Source organism: Salvelinus sp. IW2-2015, unplaced genomic scaffold, assembly GCF_002910315.2.
Source record: "Salvelinus sp. IW2-2015 unplaced genomic scaffold, ASM291031v2 Un_scaffold4605, whole genome shotgun sequence".
NCBI lineage: Eukaryota > Metazoa > Chordata > Actinopteri > Salmoniformes > Salmonidae > Salvelinus > Salvelinus sp. IW2-2015.
Genome location: NW_019945875.1, coordinates 17,772 through 38,618, shown reverse-complemented (window position 1 = coordinate 38,618; position 20,847 = coordinate 17,772). Strand labels below are relative to the sequence as shown.

The following is a 20,847-nucleotide window of genomic DNA, read 5'->3' as shown; positions in this document are numbered from 1 at the left end:
GTTCAGAATCTAGTCTCACAAGCCAGTCAGCCAGACTCTTAGCTCTCACAAGCCAGTCACCAGACTCTAGTCTCACAAGCCAGCCAGCCAGACTCTCACAAGCCAGTCAGCCAAACTCTCACAAGCTAGTCAGCCAGACTTTAAGTTTCACAAGCCAGTCAGCCAGACTTTAAATTTCACAAGCCAGTCAGCCAGACTATAGTCTCACAAGCCAGTCAGTCAGACTCTCACAAGCTAGTCAGACCAGACTTTAAGTTTCACAAGCCAGCCAGCCAGACTCTAGTCTCACAAGCCAGTCAGTCAGACTCTAGTCTCACAAGCCAGCCAGCCAGACTCTAGTCTCACAAGCCAGCCAGTCAGTCTCTCAGTCTCACAAGCTAGTCAGTCAGTCTCTAGTCTCACAAGCCAGCCAGTCAGACTCTAGTCTCACAAGCCAGTCAGTCAATCTCTAGTCTCACAAGCCAGTCAGTCAGTCTCTAGTCTCACAAGCCAGTCAGTCAATCTCTAGTCTCACAAGCCAGTCAGTCAGACTCTAGTCTCACAAGCCAGTCAGTCAGACTTTAGTCTCACAAAGCCAGCCAGCAGACTCTAGCTCACAAGCCAGTCAGTCAGACTCTAGTCTCACAAGCCAGTCAGTCAGACTCTAGGTCCACAAGCCAGTCAGCCAGACTCTCACAAGCCAGTCAGCCAAACTCTCACAAGCTAGTCAGCCAGACTTTAAGTTTCACAAGCCAGTCAGCCAGACTTTAAATTTCACAAGCCAGTCAGCCAGACTATAGTCTCACAAGCCAGTCAGTCAGACTCTCACAAGCTAGTCAGCCAGACTTTAAGTTTCACAAGCCAGCCAGCCAGACTCTAGTCTCACAAGCCAGTCAGTCAGACTCTAGTCTCACAAGCCAGCCAGTCAGACTCTAGTCTCACAAGCCAGCCAGTCAGTCTCTAGTCTCACCAAGCCAGTCAGTCAGTCTCTAGTCTCACAAGCCAGCCAGTCAGACTCTAGTCTCACAAGCCAGTCGCTCATCTCTAGTCTCACAGCCAGTCAGTCAGTCTCTAGTCTCACAAGCCAGTCAGTCAATCTCTAGTCTCACAAGCCAGTCAGTCAGATCTTCTAGTCTCACAAGCCAGTCACGTCAGACTCAGTCTCACAAGCCAGTCAGTCAGACTCTAGTCTCACAAGCCAGTCCAGTCAATCTCTAGTCTCACAAGCCAGTCAGTCAGTCTCTAGTCTCACAAGCCAGCCAGTCAGACTCTAGTCTCACAAGCCAGTCAGTCAATCTCTCAGTCTCACAAGCCAGTCAGTCAGTCACTCTAGTCTCACAGCCGTCAGTCAATCTCTAGTCTACAACCAGTCAGTCCAACTCTAGTCCTCACAAGCCAGTCAGTCAGACTTCTAGTCTCACACAGCCAGTCAGTCAGACTCTAAGTCCTCACAAGCCAGGCCAGCCAGACTCTAGTCTCACACAGCCAAGCCAGTCAGTCTCTAGTCTCACAAAGCCAGTCATTCAGTATCTAGTCTCACAAAGGCCAGCCAGTCAGACTCATAGTCTCACAAGCCAGTCAGTCAACTCTAAAGCTCACAAGCCAGTCAGTCAGTCTCTAGTCTTCACAAGCCAGTCAGTCAATCTCTAGTCTCACAAGCCAGTCAGTCAGACTCTAGTACTCACAAGCAGTCAGCCAGACTCAGTCTTTCACAAGGCCCAGTCAGTCAGACTCTAGTCTCACAAGCCAGTCAGTCAACTCTAGTCTCACAAGCCCAGCTCAGTCAGTCTCTAGTCTCACAAGCCAGCCAGCCAGACTCTAGTCTCACAAGCCACGTCAGTCAATCTCTATCTCACAAGCCAGTCAGTCAGCTTCTATCTCACAAGCCAGTCAGTCAAGCTCTAGCTCACAAGCCAGTCAGTCAGACTCTAGTCTCACAAGCCAGTCAGTCAGATCTTAGTCTCACAAGCCAGTCAGTCAATCTCTAGTCTCACAAGCCAGCCAGTCGATCCTAGTCTCACAAGCCAGTCAGTCAGACTCTAGTCTCACAAGCCAGCCAGTCAGACTCTAGTCTCACAAGCCAGTCAGTCAATCTCTAACTCTCACAAGCCAGTCATCATCTCTAGTCTCACAAGCCCAGTCAGTCAACCAGCTCACAATCATGTCAGTCAGGACTCTAGTCTCACAAGCCAGTCAGTCAGACTCTAGTCTCACAAGCCAGTCAGCGTCAGACTCTAGTCTCACAAGCCAGCCCAGCAGACTCTAGTCTCACAAGCCAGCCAGTCAGTCTCTAGTCCACAAGCCAGTCAGTCAGTCTCTAGTCTCACAAGCCAGCCAGTCAACTCTATAGTCTCACAAGCCAGTCAGTCAATCTCTAGTCTCACAAGCCAGTCTCAATCTCTAGCTCACAAGCCAGTCAGTCAATCGCTAGTCTCACAAGCCAGTCAGTCATACTCTAGGTCTCACAAGCCCAGTTCAGTCAGACTCTAGTCTCAAACAATGCAGTCAGTCACGATCTCTAGTCTCACAAGCCAGTCAGTCAATCTCTAGTCTCACAAGCCAGTCAGTCATCATCTAGTTCTCACAGCCAGCCAGTCAGACTCTAGTCTCACACAGCCAGTCACGTCAGATCTCTGAGTCTCACAAGCCAGTCAGTCAGTCTCTAGTCTCACAAGCCAGTCAGTCAATCTCTAGTCTCACAAGCCAGTCAGTCAGACTCTAGTCTCACAAGCCAGTCAGTCAGACTTCTAGTCTCACAAAGCCAGTCAGTCAAAAATCCTAGTCTCACAAGCCAGCCAGTCAGGTCTCTAGTCTCACAAGCAGCCAGTCAGTCAGTCTCTAGTCTCACAATCCAGCCAGCAGCACTCTAGTCTCACAAGCCTCAGTTCAGTCAATCTCTAATCTCACAAGCCAGTCAGCTCAGTCTAGTCTCACAAGCAGTCAGTCAATCTCTATCTCCACAAGCCAGTCAGTCAGACTCTAGTCTCACAAGCCCAGTCAGTCAGCCTCTAGTCTCACAAGCCAGTCAGTCAACTCTAGTCTCACAGCCAGTCAGTCAATCTCTAGTCTCACAAGCCAGCCAGTTCATTACTCTTAGATCTCACAAGCCAGTCAGCCCAAGACTCTAGTCTCACAAGCCAGTCAGTCAGACTCTAAGTCTTCACAAGGCCAGTCAGTCAGTCTCTCAGTCTCACAAGCCAGTCAGTCAATCTCTTTCAGTCTCACCAAGCCAGTCAGTCAGTTCTCTAGTCTTCACAACGCCAGTCAGTCAATACTCGTAGTCTCACAAGCCAGTCAGTCAGACTCTAGTCTCACAAGCCACGTCGTCCAGGTCTCTTAGTCTCACAGCGCAGTCTAGTACCCAGAGCCAGCAATCTAGCTTCACAAGCCAGTCTAGTCAGACTCTAGCTCACAAGCCATGCCAGCCAGATCTACTCACAGCGTCTTCACTTCTAGTACACAGCGACTCTATCTCACAGCCAGTCAGTCAGCAACTCTAGTCTCACAGGCCAGGTCAGTCAGACTCTTAGTCTCACAAGCCAGTCAGTCAGACTCTAGTACTCACAAGCCAGTCAGTCAGTCTTCCCATCTTGCTTATAAAGTAGGTATAGCTACATCTCCAGCTAGTTGCCCAGTAGCTTTCTCCAAATCTCAAAAAACCTTCTGTTACAACAATACACCCCCTTAGCGGATGTTGTTAAAGGGCACTCTGTTCACACTTCTTTAACTCCTCTCGTTCGACACCTCTTAACGACCTCTCTCTGTTAATCTCTCTCTCTGTTAACACCACTCTGTTAACACCTCTCTGTTAACACCACTATGTTAACACCACTCTGTTAACACCTCTCTGTTAACACTTCTCTGTTAACACCACTCTGTTCACACCTCTCTGTTAACACCTCTCTGTTAACACCACTCTGTTAACACCACTCTGTTGACACCACTCTGTTGACACCACTGCACTTCTTAATGGAGTTCACTGAGGCAGTGTGATTGTGAACAGAGGGCTGCTAATGAATATCACACAGTGTCCCGTAAAGTCCTACAGTCACAAACTGTTCCACATGATCTTCTCATAAAGGACTGATGAATAGCTACATTCATAAAGTCTCACAGGGACCTAGTGTTCTGATGTTCTTCCTCTGCAGGTTTAAGGACAGCCAGACCAGTATCCTGAATAGAGACCCATATGTGATCCATAATAACGGTACCTTAGAGATCAACGTAGCCCAGTCCCTGAACAGTGGCAAGTACACCTGTATAGCCTCCAACAACCTGGGAACCAGGGAGAACCATGTCTACCTGGAGGTCAAAGGTCAGACAAGCCTGCGTATAACCTGATTATAATGCTTTATGAATGTASTTATAGACACTTATAATGCATTATGAATGTATTTATAGATGTTATAATGCTTTATGGAGATGTATATATAGATGTCATAATGCTTTATGGGTGTATTTATAGATGTTATAATGCTTTACGAATGTAGTTATAGACACTTATAATGCTTTATGGATGTATTTATAAATGTTATAATTATTTATGAATATAGTTATAGACACTTATAATGCTTTATGGATGTATTTATAAATGTTAATGACCATCTATCACCTCTATCACCTGGCTATGTTGTTCATTATTGTGTATTATGCACATAGCTCATAAGGTGTTTTGAATGCGCTTATGATGCATTATGAATGTAGTTATAGACACATATAATGCATTATGAATGTAGTTATCGAAACGTATAATGCAATAAGAATGTACTTATGGGTCCTTATAATGCATTATGAATGTAGTTATAGACACGTATAATGCATTATTAATGTAGTTTATGGGGACACTTATAATGCATCATGGAATGTAGTTATAGACACTTATAATGCATTATGAATGTAGTTATGGGTCGCTTACTAATGCCATGCATATTATGTAGTTTAGACACTTAGAATGCATTATGAATGTAGTTATGGGCACTTATATGGCATCATGAATGTAGTTATAGAACACTTATAATGCATTATGAATGTAGTTATAAATGTTGTAATGCATTATGAATGTATTTATAGACACTTATATGCATTATGAATGTATTTATAGACACTTATAATGCATTATGAATGTAGTTTAAATGGTATAATGCATTATGAATGTAGTTATAGATGTTATAATGCATTATTAAGAGGGTATTCATATGAAGTGTAACCATATATGTGTGTATTGTCCTTCAGAGCCGACGAGGATCCTGGCCCAGCCAGAGTACATGGTGGTCCAGAGGAACAGGAAGGCAGTGTTTGAGTGTAAAGTTAAACACGACCCACCCTCATCCCCACCATGAACTGGCTCAAAGACAACGGAGAGCTGCCTGACGACGAGAGGTACTGTAGACCATCTCCTCTATACACACGTTCTCTCTATAGATATGGGTCTGCTATAGGCCAGTGGTGGTCAACCCTCCTCACAGGAGAGATATAACGTCCTCCCTGATTCTGACACACCTCATTCTACTAATCAAATTGCTCTCTAGGCCCTCCTCAGGCCTCCTCAGACCCCTGCATTAGGTGTGTTACAGCAGGGCTGGAGCAAAAGCCTGAAAAATGATGTATTTAGTAAATGTATGATTGGATGAGGAGTTAGTGTAAGCATGATTGGATGAGGAGGTTAGTGTAAGCATGATTGGATGAGGAGGTTAGTGTAAGTATGATTGGATGAGGAGGTTAGTGTAAGTATGATTGATGAGGAGGTTAGTGTAAGCATGATTGGATGAGGAGGTTAGTGTAAGTATGATTGGATGAGGAGGTTAGTGTAAGTATGATTGGATGAGGAGGTTAGTGTAAGAATGATTGGATGAGGAGGTTAGTGTAAGTATGATTGGATGAGGAGATTAGTGTAAGTATGATTGGATGAGGAGGTTAGTGTAAGTATGATTGGATGAGGAGGTTAGTGTAAGCATGATTGGATGAGGAGGTTAGTGTAAGTATGATTGGATGAGGAGGTTAGTTAAGTATGATTGTCTGACTGTGTGTGGTGGTGTTTTGTTAGGTTCTTGGTGGACACTGACAGTCTGACCATCAACGACGTGACAGAGGAGGACGAGGGAACCTACACCTGTGTCATGAACACCACCCTGGACCAGGACTCAGCTAGCGCCATGCTCACCGTCGTTGGTGGGTTTACCTTTATACATGTTTACCTKACTTATCTTAGGAAATACAACACATTCTATCCTTTCCTCGTTCTATCAGCTACCTATATTCTATGTCCTCTAGTTACTGTTATGACAATTTGATATGTTTCATCTRTGTGGTAGACACGCATGTACATGTTCTGAATAGTCTGTTAACATTTTTATTTAAGTCTGATCCAATGTTCACAGAGTTGTAATACTAGAGTGTTGTAATATTGGTGATTGACTATAGGAACACCAGTATTTCATAACCAATACTAGAGTGTTGTAATATTGGTGATTGACTATAGGAAGTATTTCATAAGCTTCCTGTTGCTGTGTCTTCCTATTCTTCCTCTCTCTGAGACCAGTGTTTTGTCACTAACCTCTCACTCCTATCTGACTCCTGTCCTTGCTCTCTCAGAGGCTACTCCAACTCCTGCTATTGTCTACGGTAAACAACGCTAGCCCTGTTGGCCATATTAGCATCGCCATCATCATCCTCATTCCTCATCTTCTCCTCTCCCTCAGTCCTGAGTGTGTGAGAGCTAACCTTCACCCTTACTGTAGCAGTCCTGTTCGTTTTGTTAGCATGCTATGGCTCTGTTGTGATGCTACTGCAGTGGCATATTGACAGTCCGTGACCAGAGAGAACCAGTCTGTGTGTGTTTGAAGTGTCTGGTGTATCATTAGATTTATTCAGTAGTGTGATGATTATTATTAGTAGTAACTATGTCCATCTGACTACTGTGTTTTGGGTTGGAGTTGGATCCTGCTCATTTCGGACTCTCGCTCAGTTACTCAGTTTATCAAACGCGGCATGCTGACTCCCACCCCCCAAAGCATCAGGTGACCTTGTTGTTGTTGTAGTGGTACTGACACTGTGTTTTCCTCTCCAGAGGAACCAGACCCTCCTACAGACCTGGAGCTGACTGACCAGAGAGAGAGGAGCGTCCAGCTCACCTGGATACCCGGGGACGAACACAACAGCCCCACACAGAGTAAGTACTGTATTATAATGAACACAACAGGGTCACTACCAAGATCCAATCCATTTCCCTCCTCCATATTCTAACCCCTCCTCCATGTTCTAACCCCTCCTCCATGTTCTAACCCCTCCTCCATGTTCTAACCCCTCCTCCAATCTTCGAACCCTACTCCGATAGTGCTACCCACCCCTCCCCTCCATGTTCGAAACCTCTCCAATGTTTTAACTCCCTCCTCCTGTTCTAGACTCCCCTCCTCTCATGTCTAACCCCTCCTCCATGTTTGCCTAACCCCTCCGCCACTGTTCTAGACCCGCTCCTCCATGTTCAGAACCCCTCCTCACATATCTTAACCCACTGCCTGACATGGTTTCAGCCCGCTCCTCCATGTCTAACCCCGTCTCCATGTGTCAACCACCTCTCCATGTCAACCCCTCCTCCATAATCTCCTTAACCCCTCTCCCTACTGTTCTAATCCTTCCTCCTATATATTCCAAACCCCCTCCTACATGTTCAAACCCTCCCCATGTTTCTAACCCCTCCTCCATGTTCAAACCCCTCCTCATACAACCCCCCTCCATGTTTCAAACCCTCCTCCAATGTTCTAACCCCTCCTCCCATATTCTAACCCTCCTCCATGTTCTAAACCCCTCCTCCAGTGTTCTAACCCCTCCCTCCATGTTTCAACCCCTCCTCTATTTCTGACTGTTCTATGTCAACTCCTCTCCATGTTCTACCTCCTCCTCCATGTAACCCTCTCCAAGCCCCTCTCCATATTCTAACGCCCTCCTCCATGATTCAATTACCCCTCCATCAGTGTTACTCCAATATTCTAACGCTCTCCTTCCATGTTCCGACACCCTCCTCCATTTGTCTAAGCCCTCCTCCATTGTTCAACCCCCTCCTCTATTACTACCACGTGTTCAAACCCCTCCTCCATGTTAACCTGCCTGCCATTTATGGGTCTAACCCCTCCTCCATTGTTTCTCCCCCTCCTCATGCTTCCTTCCCTCCTCCACTTGTTCCACCCCTCCCTCCAATGTTTGTACCCTCCCCATGTTCGCTACCATCTCCATGTTGGTCGTACCCCTCCTCCATATGATCAATCCTCCGTCCATGCTTACCCTCCGTCGCATAGCTTCTAACCCCCCTCCACTAGTCGTACCGCCGCCTCTCATGTTGTTACCCCTTCCTCCAAGTTGTGTCCCTCCCCTCCAGGTTGTAACCCCTCTTCTCGCATGTTGTCTCACCCTCCTCCATTTAATGCTCCCATGGTCTACCCCCTTCCTGGTTCTCCCCTCTCCGATGTTGCCGCCCCTCCATTTGTGTCCCCTCCTCCAGTGATCCGTTGTCTCCCCTCCTCCGATTGTTGTTTCCCCTCATGTTGTGTCCCTCCTATGTTGCTGTCCCTCCTCCATGTGTCCCCTCCTCCATGTTCGCATGTTGTGTCCCTCCTCCATGTTGTCTCCCCTCCCTTCCATATGTCTCCCTCCTCCATGTTGTTCCCCCCCTCCATGTTGTGTCCCCTCCTCCATGTTGTCTCCCTCCCATGTGCCCTCTCCTTTGTGTCCCTCCTCCTGTGTCTCCCCTCCCTCAATGTTGTGTCCCCTCCTCTCATGTTGTCTCCCTCCTCCAGTGTGTCTCCCCTCCTCCATGTTGTTCCCTCCTGTGCCCTCCTCCATGTGTCTCCCTCCTCCTTGCCCTCCATGTTGTGTTCCCCCTTCCTCCATTTGTCCCCTATGTTTTGTCTCCCCTCACTGCCAGTGGTATCTCCCCTCCTCCATGGTGTGTTCCCTTCTCCATGTTGTGTTGCCCTCCTTCCAGTTGTTCTCCCTCCTCCATTTGGTCTCCCCTCCTCCATGTTGTGGTCCCCTCTCCTCTCATGTTTGTGTCCCTCCTCCATGTTGTCCTCCTCCATGTTGTCCCCTCCTGATGTTGTGCTCCCCTCCTCCATGTTGTCTCCCCTCCTATTTGTCTTCCCCTCCTCCATGTTGTCTCCCCCTCGGCTTCCATGTTGTGTCCCTCCTCCATGTTGTGTCCCCTCCTCCATGTTGTCTCTCCGCTCCCTCCATGTTTGTGTCCCTTCCTCCATGTTGTGTCCCCTCCTCCATGTTGTTTCCCCTCCTCCATGTTTGTGCCCCTCCTCCATGTTGTCTGCTCCTGCCCTCCCAGTGTCTCCCTCCTCCATGTTGTCTCCCCTCCTCCATGTTGTCTCCCCCCAGTTGTGTCCCCCCCTCCCATGTTGTTCCCCTCCTCCATGTTGTCTCCCCTCCTCCATGTTTGTCTCCCCTCCCTCCTGTTGTTCCCCTCCTCCATGTTGTCTCCCCTCCTCCATGTTGTCTCCCCTCCATGTTCCCCCTCCTCCATGTTGTTCCCCTCCTCCATGTTTGTGTCGCCTCCTCCATGTTGTGTCCCCTCCTCTGTTTCCCCTCTCTCCATGTTGTTCCCCTCCTCCCTCGTGTGTGTCCTCCTCATGTTGTCTCCCTCCTCCATTTTCGTCCCTCCATGTGTTCCCCTCTCCATGTTGTCTCCCCTCCCTCTCATGTTGTCTCCTCCTCATGTTTGCCCCTCCTCCAGTTGTTCCCCTCCTCCATGTTGTTTCCCCCCCTTGTTCCCCTCATGTTGTCCCCTCCTCATGTTGTGTCCCCTCCATGTTGGTCTGCCCCTCCTCCATGTTGTTCCCCCTCCTCCATGTTGTTTCCCATCCCCATGTTGTTCTCCCCTCCATGTTTGTCCCCCTCCTGTTTGTGTCCCCTCCATGTTGTCTCTCCTCCTCCATGTTGTGTCCCCTCCATGTTTGTTCCCCTCCCCATGTTGTTCCCCTCCATGTGTCTCCCCTCCTCCATGTTGTGTCCCCTCCTCCATGTTGTGCTCCCCTCCTCCATGTGTTTCCCCTCCTCCATGTTGTTTCCCTCCAGTTGTCTCCCCCCTCCATGTTGCTCCCCTCCATGTTGCTCGCCCTCCCAGAGTTCCTAGTCCAGATGAGGACCTGCTCCACCAGGCTGGGGTGTGGCACAACTGACAGAAGGAGGAGGGCACCAAGACCACGGGCCCACCTGGCCTGTCCCCCTACGCATACTACTCCTTCAGGGTTCTGGCCGTGAACCATGTGGGCTACAGGCCGGCCCAGCCAGCCCTCCAGACAGTACAGGACCAACCCTGCAGGTAAGAACTATACTGTGGATCTTTACTCTATTGTCAAAGAAATGCAAATAGTCTGTTCTAAAACTATAGACGTGTTAGAGGTACGGATGACTATAGAGTAAGATGGTCAGAAGTGTTAGAGTGAGAGGTAGGGAGTGACTAATGAGTAGTAAATAGTCAGAAGTGTTAGGTGAGGGATGACTATAGAGTAAGATGGTCAGAAGTGTTAGTGAGAGGTAGGATGACTATAGAGTAAGATAGTCAGAAGTGTTAGTGAGAGGTAGGGATGACTATAGAGTAAGGGTCGAATGTTAGGGTGAGAGGTAGGGATGACTATAGAGTAGATAATGGTCAGAAGTTAGAGTGAGAAGTAGGGATGACTATAGAGAAGATAGTCAGAAGTGTTAGAGAGTAGGGAGACTAATAGAGTAAGATGGTCAGAAGTGTTAGGTGAGAAGTAGGGATGACTATTGAGTAGAGATAGTCAGAAGTGTTAGGAAAAAAAAGTGGGAGAAGTGTTAAGGGGGAGAGACTATGAAGTAAGATAGTCAGAGTGTTAGAGTGAGAGGTAGGATGACTATAGAGTAAGATAGTCAGAAGTGTTAGAGTGAGAGGGTAGGGATGACTATAGAGTAAGATAGTCAGAAGTGTTAGAGTGAGAGGTAGGGATGACTAAGAGTAAGATGGTCAGACAGTGTAGTGAGAGTAGGATGACTATAGAGTAAGATAGTCAGAAGTGTTAGTGAGAGATAGGGATGACTATAGAGTAAGAAGGTTCTGATGTACACTGTAGAAAAGGCAAGAGGTGTGGTCTGATCTGTGATCTGTTTGTGATTCTGTATAGCTCCAGATGTGAATCCAACAGATGTCCATGGTGTTGGAACTGACACACAACAACTTAGTCATCTCATGGAAAGTAAGATATGCCTCCACCTAAAGTAAAGTCAGTATCATTAGTCCAATTCAGCAGCCTACAGTGAGTATTCCTGACCCTATTCATGGTGTCACCATCTCACCATTGCCCCAGTGAAGACCCTCTTCCCCTGTAATATCTCTGCCATAGGAGCTGACAGGCCTCCAGTCCAACGGGCCAGGACTACAGTACAAGGTGAACTGGAGACAGAAGGATGTGGAGGAGGACTGGTTGTCTGAGACCGTGGCTAACGCCTCCAAGTATGTGGTGTCAGGCACGCCCACTTTCGTAGCCTAAGGTCAAAGTTCAGGCGGTGAACGACTACGGAAACGGACCAGCGCCCGAGGCGGTGGAGGGTATCTCTGGAGAGGAGGTGAGTATTGTAGTATGTGTGTGTGTATGTATGTGTGACGTATGTGTGTGTGTGTGGTGGTGGTGTGTGTGTGTGTGTGTGTGTGTGTGTGTGTGTGTGTGTGTGTGTGTGTGTGTGTGTGTGTACGTATGTGTGTACGTATGTGTGTACGTAGTGTGTGGTGTGTTGTGTGTGTGTGTGTGTGTGTGTACGTATGTGTGTACGTATGTGTGTACGTATGTGTGTGGTGTGTGTGTGTGTGTGTGTGTGTGTGTGTGTGTGTGTGTGTGTGTGTGTGTGTGTGTGTGTGTAGGAGAGACTGTGAGTACTACTACTGTACATGGGTAGGTCTATGTAAATGAGGAGGTTGTGAATGGACAGAGGAATGGTCTTTTTCAAACTGAAAACTGTCACCATAAGTTCCAGTAACTTCTAGCTCCAATCATTTCTAGTTAGAATGCAAATTAGAAGGTTGATGTCATGAAATATTTGATGCCAGTATGGAGTATAGTCTGTTGAKATCTTTGTCTGTCACTCAGTGCCCATGTCAGCCCCAGAGAGTGTCCAGGTGCTGGTTCAGAACGGGACGCTAGCAGAGGTTCACTGGGAGCCTGTCCTCACCTCCGTGGTCAGGGGACGACTCCAGGGATACAAGGTACAGCAACCAGACATCCCTCACAATGTGGAGAAAGATGTATTACCACCACAATATATTGATAGTTAAATACATACATCAGTTAGTGCCACAGTTCGGGGGCAACATTCTGGTATGTTTTTGCCAAAATGCCCAGATCTTCCTGCAGTCAGGAGGGAATAAGAAGGACATCTGACGATCATGGAACCAGGACCTGGTCATTRAGACCAGAATGTGTGTCTGATGTGTGTGTGGTCCTGCAGGTGTCCTACTGGCGTGAGCGTAGCCTCCACCAGGCAGAGGCACAGCAGGAGGAGCAGCAGGTGTTGGCCTTCAGTGGAAACAGGACTGACGGCAGACTACCAGGCCTCAAACCCTACAGCCTCTACACACTGAACATCAGGGTGGTCAACGGCAAGGGAGAGGGGCCCCCCAGCCCCAACCACAACTTTGAGACCCCKGAGGGAGGTAAGGGGCATCATTCAGACTCCWACTGTTGTTGGATAGATTCTCTGTGTTTAATCCATATACCAAAGGAGGCTGGTGAGGGGAGGACGGTTCATAATAATGAATAGAATGGATGAAATGGAATGGTAGACATGGAAACTAAATGTTTCATGTATTTGAGACCCTTCCATCTATTCCGCTCCAGCCYTTACTATGAGCCCGTCCTCCCTATTTAAAGTTCTACCAGCCACCACTACCGTATACATATAGTCATGCATTGTGCTATACTGTTGGAAGGGGCTGGGAACAATGCTAACCATATCAGGTTAGAATGGTTTTGTCTGTACGTTACTGTATGGTTTTGTGCCTATGAATGATGGTTTTCTTTAGTTAATAAGTCATTTTGTATAATTGCATCCACACGTTATGACATTGTATTCCTGTGTTTATCTGTGTTTGTTTAGTCCCCGGTCCTCCTTCCTTCTTGCATATAAAGAACACCAACATGGACTCTCTGACGCTGGAGTGGGGTCCTCCACAGGACAACAATGGTCGCCTCACCGGCTACACACTCAATACCAGCCAGGTAAGTCTGCTGGGCAATTTGATGCTTTTTTATTGTGGCATCTGTGGCTGACCCTGGCATCCAACCCTTCTGGGTGTGTATGTGTGTGTGCCTCACTGGATTGGTTTGAAATCAAAGGAAGTATTTCAATATCTTTATCATGCATCTCTCTCTCTCTCTCTCTCCCCCCTATTCTCTCCCCCTATCTCTCCCCCCTATCTCTCCCCCTATCTCTCCCCCCATCTCTCTCTCCCCCTATCTCTCCCCCTATCTCTCTCTCTCTTCTCCTCCTCTCTCTCTCTCTCTCTCTCTCTCTCTCCTCTCTCTCTCTCGCTCTCTCTCTCTCTCTCCTCTCGCTCTCGCTCTCGCTTCGCTCTCGCTCTCGCTCTCTCTCACTCTCTCTCTCAGTCAACAGCTCCAATGAGCTTGGTCCTGTTGAGGAGATGATGTTCCCAGCCAATGAGACCCCGTAATCCTGTCCGACCTCAAGTACAGCACCCGCTATAAGTTCTACTTTAACGCTAAGACCATCAAGGGCTCCGGCCCAACCATCACAGAGGAGGCTGTCACTATCATGGATGAAGGTGAGCTTTACGTAGAATGACATGTTATTGATTATATTATTTAACCTTTCTTTAACTAAGCAAGTCAGTTAAGAACAAATTCTTATTTAGAATGACGACCAACGGGCAACACTAGAATGAAATACAACACTAGAATGGCCATTGGCATGCCGGCAAGGTGATTACAGGACGGCCATCTTGGTTAAGGAATCTATTGTATCTCTATGGAGCTTTAGGTACTGTGAAAGCAAATTGTACAAAGTATTATGGGTGTATTGAAGTTATTATTTGTCTCCATTCAACACTCTAAAGCTGCTGTCTATGAATTTGAGAGTGGTTTCTCTAAGATTTCTCTCAGCTGTTGTCAGGTTTTGGCCAAGACTGTTCGGGTTTTGGTCACTAGATGTCCCCATTGCACCTTTTTTGTACCTTTTGTTTTTCTTGCTCTAATTATTGTTTGCACCTGTAGGTCATCCTTGTTAGTATTTAAACCCTGTGTGTTCCTCAGTTCCTTGCTCAGTGTTTGTAAGTTAGCACCCAGCCCCAGCCCCAGCCCAAGCCTTGTTTTTATACAGATATTTCTCTTGTTGGATTTTCCAGAGGTTCTCTGGTTTAGTTCTTGTGTATTATTTGAGTAGTCTTTTGAGGTTTGTTTTTCCCTGCTGTTTTTTTACCAACTTTGTGGAGTTTCTTTTGTATTTTGGAGGTTGTCCATTTTGTGCCTCTTGGCTTTATTTTTGGACATTGTGGATTTAGTTTCTTTGCCTGAAGATTTTTTTCTTTAATTAAACCACCATCTCTAGTACTGCTGTGTCTGCCTCATCTTCTGGGTTCTGACGATTATTAGTGACTGTTTCTCGCACCGGGTCCTGACAGAAACACTGAGCCTTTATAATGAACCCAGAGGCAGCCAGTACCCAGGATTTTTTTTCCATGCTGTCCCACACGAGGGGACTGTCCAACGCACGAAGCTGCTCTGGTTCAGCAAGAGGCCTTAATGGCTAGACATTCTCAACTTCTGTCAGAGATGCTGACTTCCATAAAGCAGATTTCGGATCGACTTTCCCCGGCACCGCTTCTGCTCCAGTTCATCCTATTCAAGTGCCCCTGGCAGTTAACCCCTGGCTGAACCTCGTCTGCCGCCTCCCCAACGGTTCTCAGGGGATCCGAGTGTTTGTAAGGGGTTTTTACCCAAATGTTCTCTCTCCTTTGAGCTGCAACCATCGTCGTTTCCCACCGACCGGTCCAAGATAGCATATATCATCACCCTGCTGTCGGAAAAAGCCCTAGCCTGGGCTACTGCTGTGTGGGATGCCCAAAGCCCCTGCTGTGCCAGCTACTCTACCTTTGCTGAAGAATTCAAGCGAGTGTTTCAAGGTCCTACCAACGGCCCTGACTCAGCCAAACAGCTCCTGACTCTCCGCCAAGGTCGGCGCAGCGTGACGGACTATGCCATCCAGTTCCGCACTGTGGCAGCAGCAAGTGGCTGGAACGACGAGGCGCTCACAGTGTGTTTTTTGAAGGGTCTTTCTGACACCATCCAAGATGAACTGGCCACTCGGGAACCACCGGACAACCTCGAGTCCCTTATCAAGTTGGCTTCACGCATAGACCAGCGTCTGAGAGAGAGAGACTCAACCGTAGACCGCTCACCCTAGCTCCTATCGGTTCCAGCTCCGAGTCTCCACCTTTATCCTCGCTGGCTCCACCAGAACCCATGCAGGTTGGAGCATCTCCCAGGCTGAGAGAGACCGCCGGATGAGGGAGCGATGCTGTCTATATTGCGGCAAAACCGGGCCATTTCCGCTCCACGTGTCCCGGGCTCCAGGGAAATGCACTCTCCCGTGCAGGCCTGGGAGGACTGTAACGGGAAACATAACCTCCTCCCATCCATCCAACTCCCGCTGCTCATTCCAGTTACCCTTTCCTGGGAGACGCACCGAGTTTTCTCTTCAAGCCTTGGTAACTCTGGAGCCGCAGGTAACTTCATGGATGGGGTCTGGGCGAAGGAGATGGCGTTCCTTCTGAACCTCTAAGTGACCCCATAAGGTTACTACGTTGGTAGAAGCCCTTGGGATCTGGACTTGTCACTCATGCCACTACCCCCTTGCGACTTTCAGTTTCCCAACATCAGGAAGTGTGAACTTTCATCTGATCTCCTGTTCGAGTTCCCTCTCGTCCTTGGTTATCCCTGGCTTCACAGCCATAACCTCACATCGACTGGTCTGTGGGCACTATCAAGCAGTGGGGTCCTACGTGCCAAGCCACTTGTATCTTCCCGAGTTCCCAGAGTTCCCCTTCCGAGTCTCTAGAATCCATCGACCTTTCCGAGTTCCCGAGTGTTACCATGACCTCAAACTGGTATTTTAGCAAACAGAGGGCCACCAAACTACCACCCCATAGACCTTACGATTGCACCATCGACCTGTTTCCGGAGGACCTGCCCTCCCAGGGGTCGGATCTTTTCCCTTCTCCTCCCGAACGGGCTTGCTATGGATACCTACATCAAGGACGCTCTGGCAGCAGGCCTCATGCGTCCATCTCCCTCGCCGGCGGGAGCAGGGGTTTTTCTTTGTGGCCAAGAAAGACGGTGGATTACGACCTTGCATTGACTACCGGGACTCAATGCCATAACCGTCCGTAACCGCTACCGCCTACCATCACTTATGGCGACAGCCTTTGAGCTGCTCCAGGAAGCAGTTGTCTTCACTAAGCTTGACCTGCGGAACGCATACCATCTGTGCGGATCAAACCCGGGGACGAGTGGAAGACCGCCTTCAAACACGCCTACTGGTCACTACGAATACTCGGTGAGCCTTCGGCCTGACCAACGCCCCGGCTGTTGTCCAAGCGCTCATAAACGATGTGCTTAGGGATATGCTTAACATCTTCGTGTTTGTTTACTTGGATGACCTCCTCATCTTTTCGAGCTCCTTCAAGAACACACTAAGCATGTCAGACAAGTGCTCAAACGCTCCTAGAACAGCCATTTGTACGTTAAGCCGGAAAAGTGTGAATTCCATTCCTCTCGAGTACAATTCCTGGGATTTATAGTGGAACCCGGTCGAGTCCAAGATGGACCCAAGAAGGTAGTGGCGGTAGCGGATTGGCCCACCCCCAAGTCCGTTAAGGAAGTTCAGCGTTTCCTGGGCTTCACCAACTTTTACCGGCAAGTTCATCAAGAAATTTCAGCTCGGTGGCAGCCCCTCTCTCAGCTGTAACCAAGGGTGGCAACACAAGGTTTCTGTGGGGAAGAGAAGCTGAGACGGCCTTCCAAGGACTCAAGCAGCGCCATCCTCTCTGCTCCCATCCTGACACTACCAACGGCGGATGAACCTTTTTGTGGTGGAGGTAGACGCATCAGAGGTTGGGGTTGGAGCTGTCCTGTCTCAGAGGGGTGAAGACAAGAAGCTTCATCCTTGCGCCTTCTTCTCTCACTGGCTTACCCCGCCGAGAGGAATTACGATGTGGGGGATCGCTGCACTAGCGGTTAAGATGGCATTGAAGGAATGAGACACTGGCTCGAGGGGGCTTCTCAACCGTTTCAAGTGCTTACGGACACAAAAATCTGGAGTATATCCAGCAGGCAAAGCGGTTGAACCTCCAGACAAGCTCGATGGTCCTTTTCTTCAGCCGTTTCAGTTTATCCTCACCTATGGACCCGGGTCGAAGAATCTCAAACCGGACACGCCTTGTCACGAATCTACTCTCCTGCCATTCGAGAGATACTGACATGACTGTCCTTCCGGCCGCTAAGATCGTGGCTCCGATCTCGTGGCAAGTGGAGGATCTCGTGAAACAAGCTCAAGCCATCGAACCGGGCCCTGGAGGAGGTCCCTGCTAATCCGGTTGTTTGTTCCAAGGCAGCAAGGTCCCAAGTCCTTCTGTGGGGGCACTCCTCTCGCCTCACCTGTCACCCGGCGTAGTTCGCACCTTGGAGTTCATCAAGCGTAAGTTCTTGGTGGCCCACCATAAAAGAAGAACGTTGCCACTTCGTCAAGGCCTGTTCCGTGTGCTGCCAGGGCAAATCTTCTCACCTCCGCCCTCAAGGACTCCTTCACCCTCTATCTATTCCCCACGACCCTGGTCCCATATCTCGTTGGACTTTATTACTGGCTTCCTCCGTCCCATGGTAATACTAGATCCTAGTCATCATCGACAGGTTTTCTCAGGCGCCAGGTTTGTTCCCTTGACCAAACCTTACCTTCTGCAAGGACAGCCTGGAGTTGGTGATTAACCATGTGTTCGAGTCTTTGGGATTTCCGCAAGATATGGTTTCCGACAGAGGTCCCCAGTTCGCCTCAAGGTTTTGGAAGGCCTTCTGCCAACTCATAGGGGCCACGGACAGTTTATCTTCAGGGTACCATCCGGAGTCCAATGGCCAAACTGAGAGGATGAATCAGGAGCTGGAAACCACCCTCAGATGCATGGTTTCCAACAACCCGTCCACATGGTCACCTTCATTGTTTGGCGCGAGTACGCGCACACACCTTGTGCTCCTCCTCCACTGGTATATCCCCGCTGAGTGTCAGTTTTGGCTATGCGCCTCTATTGTTCCCGGACCAGGAGCAGAAGTCAGAGTGCCTTCAGCCTCGAGGTTCATCAGACGCTGTCGGCTTACGTGAGAAGGCACGTCTTAATCTTCTGCGTTCCTCTCAGCAGTACCAACGACAAGCCAACAGACGTCGCCGTCCCGGTCCTACCTGTACCCCGGCCAGAGAGTATGGCTCTCAACTAAGAACTTACCACTACGGGTGGAGTCTCCGCAAGCTGTCCCAGAGGTTTATCGGTCCCTTTCAGATTGCCAGGAGAGTCAATCCCGTTACTTTTCGGCTCTCATACCCAGATCCCTTAAGATCAATCCAACATTTCACATTTCTTTATTAAAACCTGTTGTTTTTTCTCCCTTATCCCGCCAGGAAGACCTCCCCCTCCGCCCCGTGTCATCGGTGGCCAGTCGGCTTATACCGTCCACCGGATACTGGATTCCCGCCGGGTGCAGCGGTCCTGGCAGTATCTGGTGGACTGGGAAGGCTACGGTCCCGAGGAGCGCTCCTGGGTTCCTGCCAAGGACATACTGGACCCTGACCTCATTCGTCAGTTCAGGACCCTCCACCCTGAGAAGGCTGGTAGGAACGTCAGGAGCCGTTCCTAGGAGGGGGATTCTGTCAGGTTTTGGCCAAGACTGTTCGGGTTTTGGTCACTAGATGTCCCCATTGCACCTTTTTGTACCTTTTGTTTTTCTTACTCTAATTATTGTTTGCACCTGTAGGTCATTCCCTTGTTAGTATTTAAACCCTGTGTGTTCCTCAGTTCCTTGCTCAGTGTTTGTAAGTTAGCACCCAGCCCCAGCCCAAGCCTTGTTTTATACAGATATTTCTCTTGTTTGGATTTTCCAGAGGTTCTCTGGTTTAGTTCTTATGTATTATTTGAGTAGTCTTTTGAGGTTTGTTTTTCCCTGCTGTTTTTTTACCACTTTGTGGAGTTTCTTTTGTATTTGGAGGTTGTCCATTTGTGCCCTTGGCTTTATTTTTGGACATTGTGTTAGTTTCTTTGCCTGAAGATTTTGTTCTTTAATTAAACCACCATCTTCTAGTACTGCTGTGTCTGCCTCATCTTCTGGGTTCTGACGATTATTAGTGACTGTTTCTCGCACCGGGTCCTGACAGCTGTTTACCAAAAAAAAAGTTGTTGGCGGCAGTTTACAGCTTGTAGCTTTTCCTACAGCGCAGCGTCCGACATTTCCTACAACGTCCCATATGAGAGTCATTGTTTTCTCAGCGGAGAACACACTTTCCAGGTTGCATGTGTAATGCTCGTCTTCCTCCTCGTCTGAGGAGGAGCAAGGATCGGACCAATATCCAGCGTGGTTTGAATACATACTTATTTATTATGTAAACGAAGACGGAAAAACACTTAAACAACTACAAAACAATAAACGACGTGAAACGACCTGAACTTGAGAACATATAAAAAATGAACGCATGAACAGGAAGGAAGGAAGGAAGGAAGAACAAACGACGAACGAACAGTACCCACAAACAACACAGTGAGAACAGTCACCTTAATATGGTTCTCAATCAGAGGAAACGTAAAACACCTGCCCTGATTGAGAACCATATCAGGCTAGTTGACAAACCCAACATAGAAACACATAACATAGAATGCACCCAGCTCACGTCCTGACCAACTAAACAAGACTAAACAAAGGAAATAAGGTCAGGAACGTGACAGCATGGACTCTTTGACGTGTTCCAGTGGGGTAAAACTGTCCCCCTATGTTGTTCGACCTGTAGTGAATCATTCTGTTTTGCGTGAACTTGGTGAAATAAGACTTTGTCTTTAAAATGGGAACACGGTGGGATCTATTTGTACTTTTTCTTGCTCATCTACTTACATCACCTCTGCCTGTGTTTTGTCTTCTCTATCTCTCTTTATTCCTCTCTTTCTCCTCTTCTCTCTGAAGCCTTTATTCAGCAACCCATAGTAGATGTGGTCAAAGGTAAAATAAGTCTCTCAGCGGAAGCACCTGCATGTTCTACCAGTTACTAGACCCTGATAGATAGCTACTGTAATCTGTCTGCATGTTCTACCAGTTACTAGACCCTGATAGATAGCTACTGTAGATCTGTCTGCATGTTCTACCAGTTACTAGACCCTGATAGATAGCTACTGTAGATCTGTCTGCATGTTCTACCAGTTACTAGACCCTGATAGATAGCTACTGTAGATCTGTCTGCATGTTTTCCAGTTACTAGACCCTGATAGATAGCTACTGTAGATCTGTCTGCATTTTACCAGTTATAGACCTGATAGATGCTACTGTAGATCTGTCTGCAGTTCTACCAGTTACTAGACCCTGATAGATACTACTGTAGATCTGTGCATGTTTCTCCAGTTACTAGACCCTGATAAGATAGCTACTGTAGATCTGTCTGCATGTTCTACCAGTTACTAGACCCTGAAGATATCACTGTAGATCTGTCTGCATGTTCTACCAGTTACTAGACCCTGATAGATAGCTACTGTAGATCTGTCTGCATGTTCTACCAGTTACTAGACCGATAGATAGCTACTGTAAGATCTGTCTGCATGTT

General features: G+C 48.1%; 1 pseudogene; it reads left to right on the top strand.

The window, feature by feature from the left end:
- LOC112077472 (neuronal cell adhesion molecule-like) overlaps positions 1 to 20,847 on the top strand; it is a 35,630-nt pseudogene that overhangs the window by 8,824 nt on the left and 5,959 nt on the right.